The sequence below is a fragment of the Ursus americanus genome, chromosome 34 (genome assembly GCF_024610735.1).
Source record: "Ursus americanus isolate L20-20 chromosome 34, mUrsAme1.1.p, whole genome shotgun sequence".
In the NCBI taxonomy this organism is placed as follows: domain Eukaryota; kingdom Metazoa; phylum Chordata; class Mammalia; order Carnivora; family Ursidae; genus Ursus; species Ursus americanus.
Window position 1 is genome coordinate 7258061 of NC_142160.1, and position 17006 is coordinate 7275066.

At 37.4% G+C, this 17006-nt stretch overlaps 1 protein-coding gene across 9 annotated transcripts in view; it reads left to right on the forward strand.

Annotated features, from left to right (window-relative positions):
- The window catches only part of RFX3 (regulatory factor X3), a 439312-nt gene that overhangs the window by 209497 nt on the left and 212809 nt on the right, over window positions 1-17006 (forward strand). The gene's annotated exons all lie outside the window — the stretch shown is intronic.

Genomic DNA, 17006 nt, shown 5'->3' on the forward strand with positions numbered 1-17006 from the left:
GAATTGAAAACATTGGTCTTTGGCAACATTCTGGATGGAATTTTGATTGAGCTGCCTTTTTAAATGTATGTTTAAATGATTTGCTTATCTCAGAAAGGGGCAGGGCCTAAATAGCCTGTCTAAGTCGACTCTGGATCATCTTGTTACTGCAATAGTTGGGTCGTAGTACGGCTATGAAAGATAGAAGACTATCTAACGCAAAGAAAATAACTATTATGTAACAGCGTCAGGATACTCTAATAGGTGTCCAGTTCCCCTGAAGATGTTTGGATATGGATTTGATATTGGTTAGCATTCATTGTTCAGTGACACAGCAGTCCAATCGTTTCACCGAGAAAGTAGTAGCTGCTATAAACTTGATTTTAAAAAGTAATGAATGTTGCTTGAATGCTTAAGATAGAGTGAGCCTTTGTTAGAATTAGGCTCTCAATCCACGTATTTGATATGCATAGCATAAATTATGAGTCCGTATTTAAATTCCACTTTGCTGTCTAGAGACGCATTTATAAAAGTAATGAAAATTGTAGTTTCATACAAAACCGAAGAAAAATGAAACAAAAAATTACACAGAAAATAATAAGTATTGAGTAAGTTTTGAATGGTAGCTACCAGCTAGTAATATATATGTTACATCATGGTACCATTATTTAACATTCCTCAATAGTGTTATTATTTAGATTTTATAGATGGGAGAAATGGATTAAGAAAGCTGATGACTTGCCCAAGATCATTTGACTGGTAGGTAGTGGAGCTGGGATTTGAACTGTGGTCTGTTTACCGCTAGGGCCCAGGCTTTTAAATAAATACTACTTTACACCTTAATATCCGGTGCTTTAATATTCCTGGCCTGCTTTCAGAAACTTCTCTCTTCCTGTCAATTCCAGAGATAACATTCAATAACTTGACAACAGTGACCTTTCTAAACAAATAAAGAGTGTTACAGAACCAGATGGCCCAAGATTATATTTTATTTTTCTGGCTCAAAATAAATTGCTTGCTCTAAGACTGATAAAGTCCAAAAAAGACCCTCTGTGTCCCAGGACTTCATCAGGCCACATGGCCAGCCAGTGCCCTTTATCACGAGCCAGTCACAAGTACAGAGCCTTATGTCTTTATACTCTAATTTAGATTAGGGCCTAATGAAAGGGCAAGAAGCTGCTTTGCTAAATGAGATCACCCTGGTCTTCAGTAATGGCAGTGCGTTTGGGTAGAGAGATTCTGAGGAATTAAAGACAGAGGCATACCACTGTCTGTCCTGTGAAGTGGATGTCCATCAAGAGAAGGCTGATTTCTAATTTAACAAGCTCCCAAATTAGGCATCTTTTCTTCATGTAGGATTTTTCTAATAATTAGAAGTCTTAATCTTGGTCATTCAAAATCCGGCTGGGGATCTTTTTGACAATCTAAGACAAATACATTAGAAAATAAAAATTCTATACTGGAAACGTGTGACTGTATCACACATAAACCACGCCTTCACCACTCAATTATACTCTGTGAAGTTCAGGTTTAGAGAGACCAGGTTACACTGGGTAGGCATAGAAAGGTTTGAAAGATACATTTCAAAAAGCCAACTTGTAATTGACAATGAAGTGCAGTGACAGAAGAAAACAGTGGGTTCGGAGTCAGGAGGCCCGTGTTTAAGACTTGGCTTTGCCGTACTTTGTAAGGATCCTTGACCAAGTGATTTCAGTTCTCTGGGTCTCAGTTTTCTCCTTTGTAAAATGAGGCCAGATTTGTATTGCCTGCCTTATTTCATTACAGGGTTGTTCTGAGAACCAAATGAGGGCGCATGTGACAAAGTCACGGTGATGTACAAGCGAATGCCATGGTTATGGTGGCATCTAGTATGTGATGGCAGCTGTCCTGACTTGTGAACAGGACAGATCTGCATTTGGAATTGCTCTGTGATTGAGTAGTTTGGTGATTTGGGAATTATAATTTGAACAGATTTATACAGCCAGAGGCTTTCATATCTGTTCTCAAATATCTTAGGAAGATAAATAACCCAAAGAATATTAGAATGTTAGTGCTAGAAGGACCCTTGAAGGTCATCTATCTTACCCTCCATATTTTAAGACAGAGGGCACCCTCCTAATCGTATTTTTGTCATTTCTGCCATGTTTACGTGCATACGGAATAACACTGTCACCCGCATCATTAATTGTAAAGGATGTCAACCGCGTCTCAATCTTGATAGATAAAGATTTCTAAAAACGTAAAGCCAGAGAAGAATTCTGCTTGGAGGTAGTATGTTGTGAAAAGAGCCTGGGCTTTGTTGTCAAAACTTGGGATGGGATCTTGATTCTGTCACTTACTAGTTTTGGGACCATGGGAAATGCACTTAGTGTTTGGTACAGTGTACCTACTAACTGTACTTCTTTACCTACCACGCAGGCCACGTCTATATCTATACCTTAACCATTTTCACACGTGATTCTTCGGGTCTGAGATGAGTTGGCTTTATATATTATTTATACTAACGGTCTCGACCTTTTCTCCCCGTCTCCAACAAATAGTGATTCCTTAAGACCGCAGGGAGAGGTTGTGGCAAATCAGAATCTTGGAGTTGTGAGTCACGTGTAGTTAGAAAAGGCTTCCCTTTGATGCTGGTTTAGGGACTTACATATGGAGGTATTATTTTTAAAACTATAATTGTGCTGGGCCATTTGTCAAATTTTTGTCTTACATTATTGAGTTTCAATTTATCTGTGTTGGTTTTGCTTATTAGGGGTTACATGTGTTTAGAATGCATTAGAAAGCTAAATGGGCAGTTTTTTTAAATATGAAATTGTAAAAAAACTATTAAGTATACTCCTGTGAGAAGGTCTTTTCTAAAGAAAATAGCAGAAAACAATGTTTTATCACTGAAAACTCAGTAAGAGCAAATGTGAGGATATTTACATTCCTAATCGAGAATAATGACCTTTATGTGCTTTTAAGAGCACAATGTTAGAAGATAATTCCATAGTTTATATATTGATGATAATCGGTTTGTTTTTCTTTGACTCATTAAGAATATTCTTTGAATTCTTATTTGATATCCTAGAAATATACAAGTTGATCCTTAAGTCTGAAAAGTGAAAATTCAAAACCAACTAGTTATTACTTCTAGATTCTAATGGGAGTGGACCAGAGAAAGGAAGCTCAGTAAATAAAGAGAGTATTATACAAACCAGAAGCCCATGATTCAGTGTGAATTTTCTGTCACTTATCGGCATTTCAGCTGTGGACCGTGTTTCTTTCTCTCTCTCGTTAATTAAATAAATGGACAGAATTTCTTCCTTGATCATCTGTGACATAATTTCATTGTAACCAGTAGTCTGTGGGCTTTCATGAAGTTGAATTTTCTTAATATGAATTTGTGTGGAGAGGCTTCACGTCTGTCTAAATTTTGGCTATACTAATTAGAGAACGGATATTACAAAAAACTGGCAGGCAGTTTTTTGAAATACTAAATGGGTTGTGAAAAGGGATACCAATGTGTAGCTTTACATTTTTCCAACTTGTTTTTACCTTGTCCTTCAGAATGTTTAGTGTTTTGTAATGAAATTATGTTTTTGTGCAAAAAGAAAATAGTTGGGCAAAAATATGAGAAATGTTTTCAGTTGTCCAAGGCTAATGTTGATTTAAATAGGTCTGGGTCTTCATGGTTGACAGCTACAGATAATTAGCTTTTTCTTCCTTAACAAAGAAAGCAAATGGAGCTGCAAGACATTCATTGCCTTTTCTGTCATCATAATAATAATGTATGTATTTAACTTCTGCAGTTCCTTAAATTGATTTAGTGCTAAGCTGCCTACATTACATGGAATAGGAGTGACAGGTGAAAGCTGCAGCACATATTTGCGTGGCAAACGCGAGCCATGATTGACAGCAAAGTTCCTCTCTACAAGAAATAGCAGTGTTTGGAGCTCAAAAAGGGCCAGATACATAATTCTTAAAATTGTAGAGCAGATTCACCAAATGAATTTTAAAAAGTGGATTGCCGCTTGGTGTATTTGGGTGTTTATGTTCTTGGCTTTGGGTCAGGGACACTGACGGACAGAATTTCACCTGACCGCTGAATTGAATAGGAGGGAATTTCTTTTAAGCATATTAATATTTGTAATTTAAGATGGATACTTCCAAATTGTAGATCGGATTACAGCTTTGTACCCAGTAGCTGAAAATCTCCTTCAGCTGTGACTAATTCACCTTATTTGAAGAAGCCAAATAGTACATCTATTCGAATGAGGATTTAAAGAATATAAATCAAGGTATCCTTAAGTAAAAATGTCCATTTTCACATCCCTCAAGTTTCATCTCTGGAAAGGTATTCCTATAGGGCTTGATGGTTTCTTTTGGTCCGAGTGGCTAAGTGTGATCATCTTTCAAAGTGCTCAAAATACTTTGCATTTCCTTTGTTCCTGTGACACATGCCCAGAAGCTATGGTTGAAAAGACTGTTGGTGACTGCTGTTGAGTAATGCTCTAGGATGAGCTCCGAATGCCCGTCTTCGTATTGTATCAGGGAAATGCTTTTTGGTTTAGGTGACACCTTCTGTGTCTGTGGGGTGGAGGGGGAGCCCTACGGGTCCTTGTACATTGGCAGCCTCTACTGGCCATTGCAAAGAGCAGCACTGACCTCTGTGTTTTTCACTCGAGCCTGGATAGGATTTTATTTGGGCTCACCTCTCCCTTCCTTGGTCCTAACCCTCTTTGTTATCCCCCTTTAAAGACTACCTTATCTGTTGCATAGTGATTTATAGCTATTAAAGAGCTACTAGCCCAATGTTCTTATCAATTAACTAATATCATAGATGAATTTGTTAAAATCTTGGGAGAAGTTAAAAAGGTAAACTTGCCCTGAGATATAATTTTCATGTAAAAGGTAGGATAGATTTCATCTTTTTTACATTTTAAAATACTTTCTTAGTTGCATACCTTTGGGGCATTTACTAGTGATTGGCAAATAACCTCTATCCCCCTAAAGAAAGCCTTGACTCAGTGATAGATTTAATTAAACAGATAATAATTAATTCTTTAGATTTAGGGTACCAACTATCTTAGAGGTTTCTAGAAAGTGGGTATAAACTTTTATTGGGCTTTATGAATATGGATACCTCTGGGGGTTAATGGAAGGTCTAGATTTTTAAAAAATATCTGTAAATAAAATATCCAGTGGCAGTAAACCCTGGGTTATTTTGGTTTGGAGATGAGACTCATGTAATATTTGACCTAATATCTTCGTGTTTGGATATCATTTGACCACAGTAGTTAATTTCTACCACAAAATAGATCCATTTGTTGACATTTCAATTTATCAGTGGCTCTACTGGTCTCCTAGTTATCTTTGAGTCTCTCAGCATTTTCAAACAAAACACCCAGTTGAATCTTTTTGTAACGGTCCCATGAATGATGGCTTTCATTCCTTTTGTTTCCACTGCTCCTGGATTATTACAGGACATACTGGTACGTCTCCTTGCTTCCATGTTCTTTGCCTTCTAATTCAACCCATATAGCATGACCATATGTATTTGACTAAAACGTTGCTTTTATCAAATTATACTTTTATTTATTTTATTTTTTTAAGTGGGCTCCATGCCCAGTGTGGGGCTCAGACTCACAACCCTGAGATTAAGAGTCGCATGCTCTACCGACTGAGCCAGCCAGGTGCCCCTCACATCACACTTAAAAAAAAAAAAAAAAAAAAAAAAAGATTTATTGTTTTTTTTGAGTAGAGGAGCTGAGTGGTATAGACGACAGAAAAAGAAAAGAACAGTGGGCTTTTTTGCCCTGGTTTTGGCTCTGGCTGTATAACCTTAAAACATAAAAATATAACTTCCTAGGCCTCTGTTTCTCCAATCTATAAAATCATTTGTTGTGAAGATTGGTTGAGATAATGAATGTGAAATTGCTATTACTTTTACTACTACAGGGTAAAAAGACCAAATTCCTAAATCTAGAATTTCTTTCCAAACAGCTTCCATTTCTATACTATGTCTGACATATAATAGGTGTTCTTAGATAATTGAATCCTATCTTTCCCAGCCTTATCTTGTACTTCTCTCTAATCTTCCAATTCAGGTAAGTAGTCTCTACTTTCTCCACTGAAAATGTTGTTCACATAGCCTGATCTCGCTCAGTCTCACACTTGTTCATTTTTTCCAAACTCTGTTCAGCAGTGGTCAAGTCTCTCATATCTCATTCTCTCCACTTTGCTCTCTTTTCAACCATGGCAGTCATGCTGTCTTTACCCACTCATCGCTCTACTTTGGTATGTATAATATCTTGATTATTAATAGAGGTGTCCGGTGTGTATGGCTTTTCTTCTCTGGTGTATTGTAAGCTCCTAGAATACAGGAATAATAGCTTTGATTTTGAGATTACTCTTTAAGGATATTTTTTAAAAAGATATTTATTTGTTTATTTATTAGAGAGAGAGAGCATGGGCAGGGGGTAGGAGCAGAGGGACTGGGAGAAGCAGACTCCCTGCTGAGCAGGGAGCCCTCCTCGACACAGGGCTTGATCCCAGAACACTGAGCTCATGACCTGAGCTGAAGGCATACGCTTTACCAACTGAGCCACTCAGACACCCCTCTTTAAGGATGTTTTAATGTGACTTGTAATATATCCAAATTGACATATTGATAAGTAATGGTTTATATTGTATTTGCCAGGAGGTAAAAGTTTAGAACAAGGATTGGCAGGTTGTTAGACATGAGGTATTACGATTCTGACAGACCGCTGATATTCTGATTTATAGGGTACAGTCTCCAGACTATCAGGGCTTTGGGGGAGGATCTCTCTCTGCAAAAGAATGACCTACATGTTATTATCAGTTAAAGAGTCTTCTGTTTTAATAAAACATCCTTTAAAATATAGATATCATCATTAGTAAGCAGGTCTTCATATTGTAATATAGTTTCCTTGTATAAATGAAATTTTAAAAAGGCATAGAAATTGTAGCGTTGAGATAGAGACTGGGTTTTCCACTGGTACCCTTTTGGTTTCTTTCTTTGTTTGTTTTTTTAGCATTGGCATTTTTATATATTCAAATAAACCAAAGTACCATTCTTTCTTGGATAGGTAAGTTATCAGAAATTTCTACCAATATGTATCTTCACTATGTTTGATTGCTACAGCAATATGTTAATTGGCTGCATTGATGTGCAGTTTGCATACGGTGTAATTCCCTAATATGAATTGTACAGTTTGATGAGTTTTGACAACTGGGTTTAGTCCTGTACCACTGTCACAATCAAGGAACGGAACACTTTCATCACCGCAAAAGATTTGTTCCTGTCCTTTTGCAGTTGGTCCTCTCCTCCATCCCCTGGCCTCTGGCGACCACAGATCTGCGTTGTGTCCATTATTGTCTTGTCTTTGTAGAGTTTCCTATTCATGGAATTGCACAGTAAATAGTTTCTGTACCTGGCTTCATTTAGATTGTACCTAAATTTAGATTGTACATGAATCATGCAGATTTGTACCTTTTCATTGCTGATTCGTGGTTCACTGGATGCCTCTACCACACCTTGTTGATTCTGTTTACGAATTGGTGGGTATTTGGATTGTTTCTAGTTTTTGGCTATTCTAAAGAAAGCTGTTCAGTACATTTGGGACAAGTGTTTGGGCATATGTTTTATTACACTCAGGTAAGAGAACAGGAGATTGTGGAGTCCTATGATGAGGGTATGTTTAATTTTATCAGTAGTTGCCAATCTGTTTTCCAAAGTAGCTGTGCCATTTTGCATCCCCGTTGGTAAGAGTTCCAGCTGTCCTGCGTCCTTGCCAGTACATGGGATTCACAGCGCTTTTAATTGTAGCTATGGTTCCAGTGACTATGTAGTGGTAACTCATTGTAGTTTTAATTTGTATTTCTCTAACATGACTAATGATGTTGAGCTTCTTTTCATGTGCTTATTGGCCATTTGCATATTGTTTTTGTTAATGTCCATTTACTTATTTTTCAAAATCATGTTTTTAAAAATTTTCTCCTTATTTAGTTCTTTTTAGATATTTACATATTCTGGGCACAAATCTTTTATCAGAAATACGTTTTGCAAACTTTTTCCTCAGGGCTTGTACTTTCATTTTCTTAAATTTGTCCTTTCAAAGAACAAAAGTCTCATTATGATGAAATTTATTTATCAGTTTTTTTCTTGCTTTGTGTGTGTGTGTGTGTGTGTATGTATGAAAGATGAAAAGTTTTTGTCTAACATAATGTCACTTAAATTGTCTCATGTTCTCTTCTAGGAGTTTGTAATCTTATTTTTAGGTCTATACATTTTGAGTTAATTTTTATATATGGAGTGAGATAAGTTTCATATTTTTCCATATGAGTATCCAGTTTTTCCAGCACCATTTGTTGAAAAGACTAATTTCTCCACTGAGTTACCTTGACATCATTATTGAAATAGCCATGTATGTATCAGTGTATTGGCCATATATGTATGGGTATATTTCTGTTCCAGTTTTGTTTTTTTTTTAAGATTTATTTATGTATTAGAGAGAGAGTGCACGTGAGCAAGTGGGGGGGGTGACAGAGGGAGAATGAGAGAATCCCAAGTAGACTCCGTGCTGAGTGCAGAACCCAACATGGGGCTTGATCTCATGACCCTGAGATCATGACCTGAGCTGAAATCAAGAGTTGGTCGCTTAACTGACTGTGCAACCCAGGCTTCCCTCCGGTTTTGTTTTGTTTTGTTTTGTTTTGTTTTGTTTTTTTACTATCTTTATGTTAGTACCCTACTGTCTTGATTACTGTAGCCTTCTCGTCTTAAAATTAGGTAATATATAATTTCTACCACTTTGTCTTGTGTTTCAAAGTTGGGGTTATTTTAGATCCTTTGCATTTGCATTTAAACTGTAGAATGAGCTTGTCAAAAGCCACAAAAAAACCTGTCTGGAATTTTGATTGTAGTTGTATTGACTCTATAGATCAATTTCACAAAAAATTAATGTTTTAGTTACATTGGGTATTATGATCCATAAACATGAAATACTTCTTTATTTATTTAGGTCTTCTTTAATTTCTCTTACTTACGGTTTCTAGTCTTCCAGTTTCCTTCATGTAGTTTTCGTTAAGTTTATCATCAAGTATATCATATATTTGGTACTATTGTAAATAATTTATGCTGTAAATTTCAATAGTATTGAAATACAATATGGCTGGTGTGGAAATATATTTGACTTTTTATATGTTGACCTTATAACCTTGTACTGTTGCTAAATATACTTATTATTCCTAATAGTTTTTTTTTTTAAATGCCTTAGGATTTTCCACATACGTAATTATGTTGTCTGCAAATAAAGATGGTTTTGCTTCTTCTTTTCTGATTTGTCTGCTTTTTATTCATCTTTCTTGCCTTATTGCACTGATTAGGACCTACAGTATTGGATAGAAATGGTATCCTTGTCCTCTCCCTGATCTTAGAAATACATCATTCTGTCTTTCACCTTTAAGTTTACTATCAGCTGTAGATTCTTTGTAGATGCCTTTAATCAAGTTGAGGAAGTTCCTTTCTATTGCCAGTTTGCTGGGAGTTTTCATTTATGAGTGGATGTTAAATCCAGATGATCATACACCTTTTTTCTTTTAGTCTGTTAACTTGGTCAATTACCACGATTGATATTCTAATGATAAAACAACTTTGAATTCTGTGATGAGTCCCATTTTGTCATGATTCATGACATATTTATATGTCACTAGTCTCGATTTGTTAGCATTTTGTTACAGATAGTTTTGTGTCTGTTTTTCTGAGGAATATTGGTAGTAGTTAAATATTCTTTTTTTTGTCACTTAAAAAAAAATCAGGGTAATCTTGGCCCATAAAGTGAGTTAGGGAATGTTTCCCCATCTTTTATTTTGGGGAAGAGTGAACACCAACTGCCTTATGATTTGGGAAATACCGACATTCACTTTTGTGACTTTAATAACCTAATTCTTGTTACCGAAGACATGTTCTTTCTTTCAGATATTCTCCAAATGGTAATTTGCAACTAAAACCAAAATAAAGCAAAAACCAAAATAGCAGGTATACTCATACAGTATAGCTCATAAAACTTGATATGCAAATTAAAAATTTAATCACGTTTGATGTGAGTTTAATATCAATAAACCATATATATGATATATGATAGTATATTTCATAGAGATGTTAATACTCACATTTATTTTGGTTCATAAAACATTTTGTAAAGTCCCTTGTACATTCTCAGGAAGTCATGCTGTGTGTGTGCATCCGCTTCTTACCAGACTTGTCAGTGGTAATTGTTATGTTGCAGTGAACTTGGATCTAGCAGAGTATTGTTCTAATTGTACTTCTTCCTAGCAAGAACCTGTTCCTTGAAAGTGTGATAGTTCTGGAGTCATCCTGCCTTCTTAGATGAGAAGACTGGTAGATGCATTCTAGTTGCTTGGTCATCACTTTTATTCACTTTACTGCATGCCTCTCTACATGCTGGTGTTAAAACTATTCTGTCTTCACCCAAAGCATGTTCTTTGAACTTTAGGATCAGGATGACAGGTGCTTTTACTTGACTAACACTGTATCTGTGAAAATTGTTTCAGAGGATTGGGAAATTGGATTAAATGAATAAAAATGATGAACTGTAACGTTTAATAAACACAAAACTCAGTTTATGTTTTCATGCTACGAGAATAGTTATTCTCTTATGTACTTTCAGGAATATCAAAATATAAACTTTGCTATAAGATTTAAAAACATTTGCTACATGTCTTGCGATCTGACTCAGAGTGTAACCACCCCCAAGCCCCCATGCAGGAGAAATTCTGTGCCCTGTAAATCACCTAGCATATACTTGATTATGAAATATTTTACAACATTTCATAGAATAATGGGATTTTATTTTTTTTTTATTTTTTATTTTTTATTTTTTTTAAAGATTTTATTTATTTATTCGACAGAGATAGAGACAGCCAGCGAGAGCGGGAACACAAGCAGGGGGAGTGGGAGAGGAAGAAGCAGGCTCATAGCGGAGGAGCCTGATGTGGGGCTCGATCCCAGATCGCCGGGATCACGCCCTGAGCCGAAGGCAGACGCTTAACCGCTGTGCCACCCAGGCGCCCCGAATAATGGGATTTTAAAACTACCGGAAAAGTTTAAATTATATGGAACAGAATTTCATAAGGTGCTTAAAAATAGATCCTTTTTTATTTTTCCTCTCATAACAATCACGAACTTGAAATTTCTCTCCTGTGTAAATTTACTAAATGCTTACCTTGCTGTAAATACCACCTACATAATGACATAAGATATATGAATCAGTAGTTATAAACTAAATCATTAAGCATATTGTTGATACTTTGCATGATTATATTTTATGCAGTATCTCGCCCCATGAGTTGTATTTACATTTATTTAGTGTGTGGAGTGACATAAAAAGCTGAGTTACAAATGACTCTGTTAAAGGCAGCGGTGGGACTGTTACTATAACATATATTTTAAATGAATATTAGTGAAAGCAAGAAAATAAGAAAAAAAATAGTAAGTCTCAGGGATGGGTGTCAGAACTCACTGGGAAGTGTCGGATTTTGTAGATTACAATGAGCTGTCATTGTACAAGGGAAATCATTCTGTGGGATCATTACAGTAGAGTGAGAATGCAGAAGCATCTTGGAAGGCATTTGTCGTTTAGTTCTCTGTTGCACATATAGTAAAAATACGCTGCTAGTTAGGAATTTGGTTAGACGATACCTACGCATCATCATATAAACAGAAGTTTGTATATTTAGAACTGGCAACAAAGTAGTGAGCAGTATCTTGGAGCTTTTTTGGGTAGTGGACTAGCTGCTATCATATTCTAATGTAATTAGTGGTATACTGTTTGAAGACTTCTTTTTTTTTTTTTGCCCCTAATAATCCTCTTAAACTTGGGAGGATGAGAGGTAAGGAACTAGCTCTGTGAAATCCTGCTTCAGTTAAGATGTACAGAGAACGAGATGAATAGGTGACATGAATAAACAACAGCTTTTGTTTATTAGTTTCAAGCTTAATGCTAAGAAAAGTAAAACTGAATGTTAAAAGTTGTAATGTTATGTTTTCAAAAGTTTTAAGTGTTTATCATCCTTGGTGAATGCATAAGCTGGAGGAAAAATGGGTGGATGTAGAGAGTGATAACTGTTTCATTGAACAAGGACTTTTTTTCTAAATGTTAAATTTATGCTATGACACTGTTAGATTATTTTGTTTCATGCATGTGTCTGTTGAGGTGTAAGAGTATTTGTGTTTATTTGAAACCATTTAGTCTTTAGTATAAATTGCTGAGATGCTGATTTCATGTGTCTCATTATAAGACAATTTGGCATTTTAGTATAATACAATTTCATTTTTAGAGCCCAGACTAGATTCAGTGTCTTTTCTGAGCACTTGATAGGTAACTTAGAGATTTGCTCAGCCCCTGCCTTCCATGGTCCAGTTTGTCACAGATCCTGTGACAAAGCTCTTTTGTGTATTCATATCTAAGTTGGGTTGGAGGCCAGAATAATGACAGAAGGCAAGAGGATGTGCCAGACCAAGGTCCTTAGATATGTAATCATCTTTTAATAATGAGAACTTCTTATAATAAGGTCTTCTCCCTATCATGTCACTACATAGTTGTTTAAAATGTTGATTATAAAAGCAACACATATTTTATAGAGAGGAAAGGAACTAATACCTATATCTCACCACCCATGGAGAACATAGATTACCTTCTTAAGGTAATAATACTTAAAATATAAAATTGTTTTAAGGTCATTATTGGAAGATGCTATCTTTTAAAGATGCTCTTCTATCAAAATGTACCTTATCTGAGTAGAATGGGTAAGAAGATGGAAGGATGAGATGGTAGATAATTAAGTAGGGGCTGAAATGATACTTTAGGAGAAGATTCAGAGGGAAAAGAATCCTTGTCACATTACTGAAGCACAGACCGAGAAGGGAGACACAAGTGCCTGACCCTCAGGAGCCCATCCAAGGAAAAATAAGGTTCTATAAATAGCGTTCTTAACCATGTCACATATCATTTGCACATATCACTTATAATTTGAAAACTATGTTTTGATTCTGGAGGCATTTTGGTTAGCTTTTTGCATCCAAATGAAAAACCATAGCTTCAGAATAGGGGAAGATCCCATAAGGGTGCCAGCTTTGTGGCTTTAAGTTCTTTATTCTCCAAATTTAATCAGTAGGCTCTGGTCCTGGAACTTCCCAGGTGCGATTTTCACTTTTTACGGATGTGATTGGGTTAGAAATCATTCCTGTTTATCTGAGTGAGAACCCTTTGGTAACATGCCTTTGATTCTAAGATAAGTGGATGAAATGTGTTGCATAAATCATGTCACAGCAAACAATTGTCACCTGGTACTAGAGCTTGATGCAATTTAAAAATGTTGGCGTATTGCCTGTAGTGTTCAGTTACAGTTCTATAGCAAGTCTGTCGGTACAGATGAAGCAGTGCCCGGTAATGCAAGGTTCTTCTCTCAAGTGATAGGGCTTGTATGAGTTTATTACAGGGATCCCTGCGCTGAGCTCCCAAGATATTCAGCGAGGCTTTAATTTCTCATTGCTCTGCCTTTGGCGCATTCGTAAGAAAACGGAGCAGACCTTCAGCTTGCAAGACCCTTAGCCTGTTACCGGAAGTTCTAGATCCATCCTTGCTTATGGTCAGTTTACCATACCCAGCCTTTTCGTACAGAATGATGAAAGTCTACTCCGCATGTGCACAAAAAGGACAATGAGCCTATGCTCTTTGACTCTAGAAGAACTATAGCTCCAAGGCTTTTCCTTCACGCTGGGCCAAATTTTCTTTCTTTTATAAAAACCACCCACATTCGATTTTGCCATTCGCAGACTTGAAAACTTCTGTCATTTATGAAAAACTTTAAGTTTTTGATGTCTTTGGATTTCAAACACATACACACATAAAAAAAAATCCTTTGCTTCCCATGTCCCATCCCCATTCCGTTCCCTCTCCATAGATAACGATTTTCATATTTTTGATCTGAATCCTATTGTTCATGTATGTCTTGTTAACCATGTAGATTTATCGTGTGTGCACGCAAACACTGGATGTGCATGCATTTTAATTTTGCGTTGCTGGTATTACATTCTAGACATCAGTTAGTCTTCAGCACTGTTTTAAAGATCTGCCATGTCATTGGGTATACGTCTTGATTTCTTCTAACTGCTGCCTAGGCTTCTGTAGAAAGTATTTGCTTCATTTTGTTTATCTTATGTGTTGGACACCTAGATTATAGGGCCTTTTTATAATCGACTCCACAGTTTTGGGCTATCTCTTCTACTCCATACAACTTCAGTTCCAGCTCCATTGATCAGTCTAGTATGAAGACAGAGTACTTTTCGTATTTCCATGGTTTTGTGCATATTTCCAGTCTTTTAATGACTACTTCCTGATTCTGCGAGACTCGACTTCTGTCCTTTCCTTGGTGATGACTTCAGCAGCTCTTTCATTCTTCACCTCGTTGCTCTGTACGCTGCTCATACGGCACTTCTTTCGTCTCGGTAATACCGAAACCGATATTTCTGCCTAAAAGTTGATTTTCCCTCTGGATTTTTTGAAGGCAGGGACCCAATCTTAGGTGTCTTTGTGTCCTTTGCTTTAGTGTGGTGAATTGCATACCTTTGGCAAGCAGTGAAACACTAATTGAATAAATGAAATGTGTGTAGGTTCTCTAAAGCGAAAGACTGCCAGTATGAGCACAGATGATTCTCATCCGTAAGGACAGGTTGGAACACAAACACTGAAGTGGTGTTAGAGAGAGGAGTATTCAAGAGGCTGAATCTTGAAATGAGTTGAGGCTTGGGAAGATGCTAAGGACCACAACATGGTATGGTCAGACCATGAAGTAAAAGCAAGAAAAAGCACAAACTGGTGCTCGGGACAGATGGTGTAATACCGGATGTTGGAACAAAGGCAGATCTGTGGAACTCCTGGGTTGGTTTCAACTTCTCTATCGAAAGAAAATGATATTCAAATTCAGTAAAGGAGACTCATGATGGTAGCAAGGGGATTAAAGTCCAGGGAAGGTGGAGGAGAAAGCACTTTGATGCTTCCCGCCGGTTAATGCTTCAGGATTTAAAGACCAGAAATGAATGGTTTGGTTATCTTTCAACAATTATGATCAGAACCAGAGATGCCAAAAGACTACCATGCAGATACCATTTTTATTTTCAGAAAAGAGGGGTAAAAGTAGATTTCTGCACCACTAAAATTATGGGTTTCATAGCTATCCTTGGGACAGTTCTTTAATTGATTATTAGACAGACACTTGGTGAACACTTACCTAGAAAAGAAGCAATCCTTGGAGACCACATGGGTTCACTTGGAATGTGTCATGTTAAGCTTGTGTAACTTTTTTACTGTCTGGGTGGAGTAAGTTGATTTTCCAAGGCTTTGGACAGTGTCTCCTGATCGTGTTTAGGAGATAGATGGTCAAATTAGGGGCTGTTTTATGAGGACAGGCAGATTCATAGACAGTTGAAAAAAACTTGATGCCTGGATTGATGTCAGCTAAGAGAGAGACTCTTCCTTTCACTTTGTCCTATTAATCATTTTTATCACCAATTTCGATGGAACAGGCCCATCACATTTGCATGTCACATAAGCTGAGAGCAATACCTAATAGTTTGGGTGAGGTGATCAGGACCGAAAAAAAGCTTAGCCATCTGAAATGACTGGCTGAAACTAAAATGGTCTATAGTAGTAATTAACGTAAAATTCTTTGTGTAGGTTTGTCAAATTATCACACTAGTCAAGAATCAAGTAGGCGTGTTTTAAGGGCATTTCATATGAAGAAGACCTGAGAATCTGTGATATAACTGTTATTGCCATATCCCAGGGGTAGACCGTCCTATACAAGTGCAATCTCTGGGATGAAGAACGTACAGCCTCTACTGGTGAGAAAATGCCATGATACTGATTTATAGCTTCCAGTTTTAGGAAGTATCTGGGCACTTTATCATAAAAGGGATATTTCAAAGAATCAGCATGGTTTCCTTCTTAATGCTTAACTTTTGTGTCTGTGTGTGTGGAATGAGGAATCATCAGAATAATAGGTATTTTCAGATATTTGAAGAATGGAAGAGGAATTTGCCTCGTTCCATACTTGCATAGCTTTGGAAAGAAAGGATCAGGTATCTGCTGTAGGGGCTGGAAATTGGGCCAGGCATCGGGGATATAGTAGTGACTAAGAGCAAAAAGTGACCTCATCTTTACCCTTTGTGTCACTGACAGTCTGGGGGGGCAGTCAGACATGAAGTGCACAATGGCACGAGTAAAGGTAGATCGCAGTGGTGTGGTGATGACAGCGACGAAGGAAAGGTACCGCACCCTGAGAGAGCGCAGTCGGGACACTGGATTTGTGCAGTAAGCTCGCCGCTCGCTTGAGGGAGCGAGGCTGGAGAGAGAAAGTGTGTCCTTGAGCTGGGTGCGACAGAGATCCAGGACCAGGGAGCCTGACAGTGGGCAGAGGAGACACCCCCAACCTGAAAAGGAAGCAAGGTTCAGGACACTCTGCCTTTGAAGACTTTGGTAAGAAGTTTATTCTGTGTCTAGGAACAGGAAAAACATTTGCTGGTCTTATCTAGAAGACTGATTTGAATTGGGGACGACATCTGTGGCTACGGTGTGGGAAGTTGACGGGCTTGTGGCCAGAGAGGATGTGATAAACCACCTGAAGAAGGACTGTAGACCACTGAAGCGGAGTTGTGCTGTAGGGCCTGTCCTAGAAGGGGAATTCAGCACTGGGATGGGGGAGAGAGCATTCTATTTGGGGGTGGAAGATGTGGGTTCAGAATCCTGGTTTTGCTAGTTACTAGTTTGGCGGCCTTCTGTCCCTCAAGTAGTGGCACAACTTTTTGCTCAAAGGTTTTGTCAGGATTAGACGATTCTTGTGAATGACTTGTCAACTGTGAAGTGTTCCAGAAAGTGGAAAAATTGAGAAAAAAAATTGTCAACAATGGCCATTATTGGACTGGACGATCTAGTAATGGAATG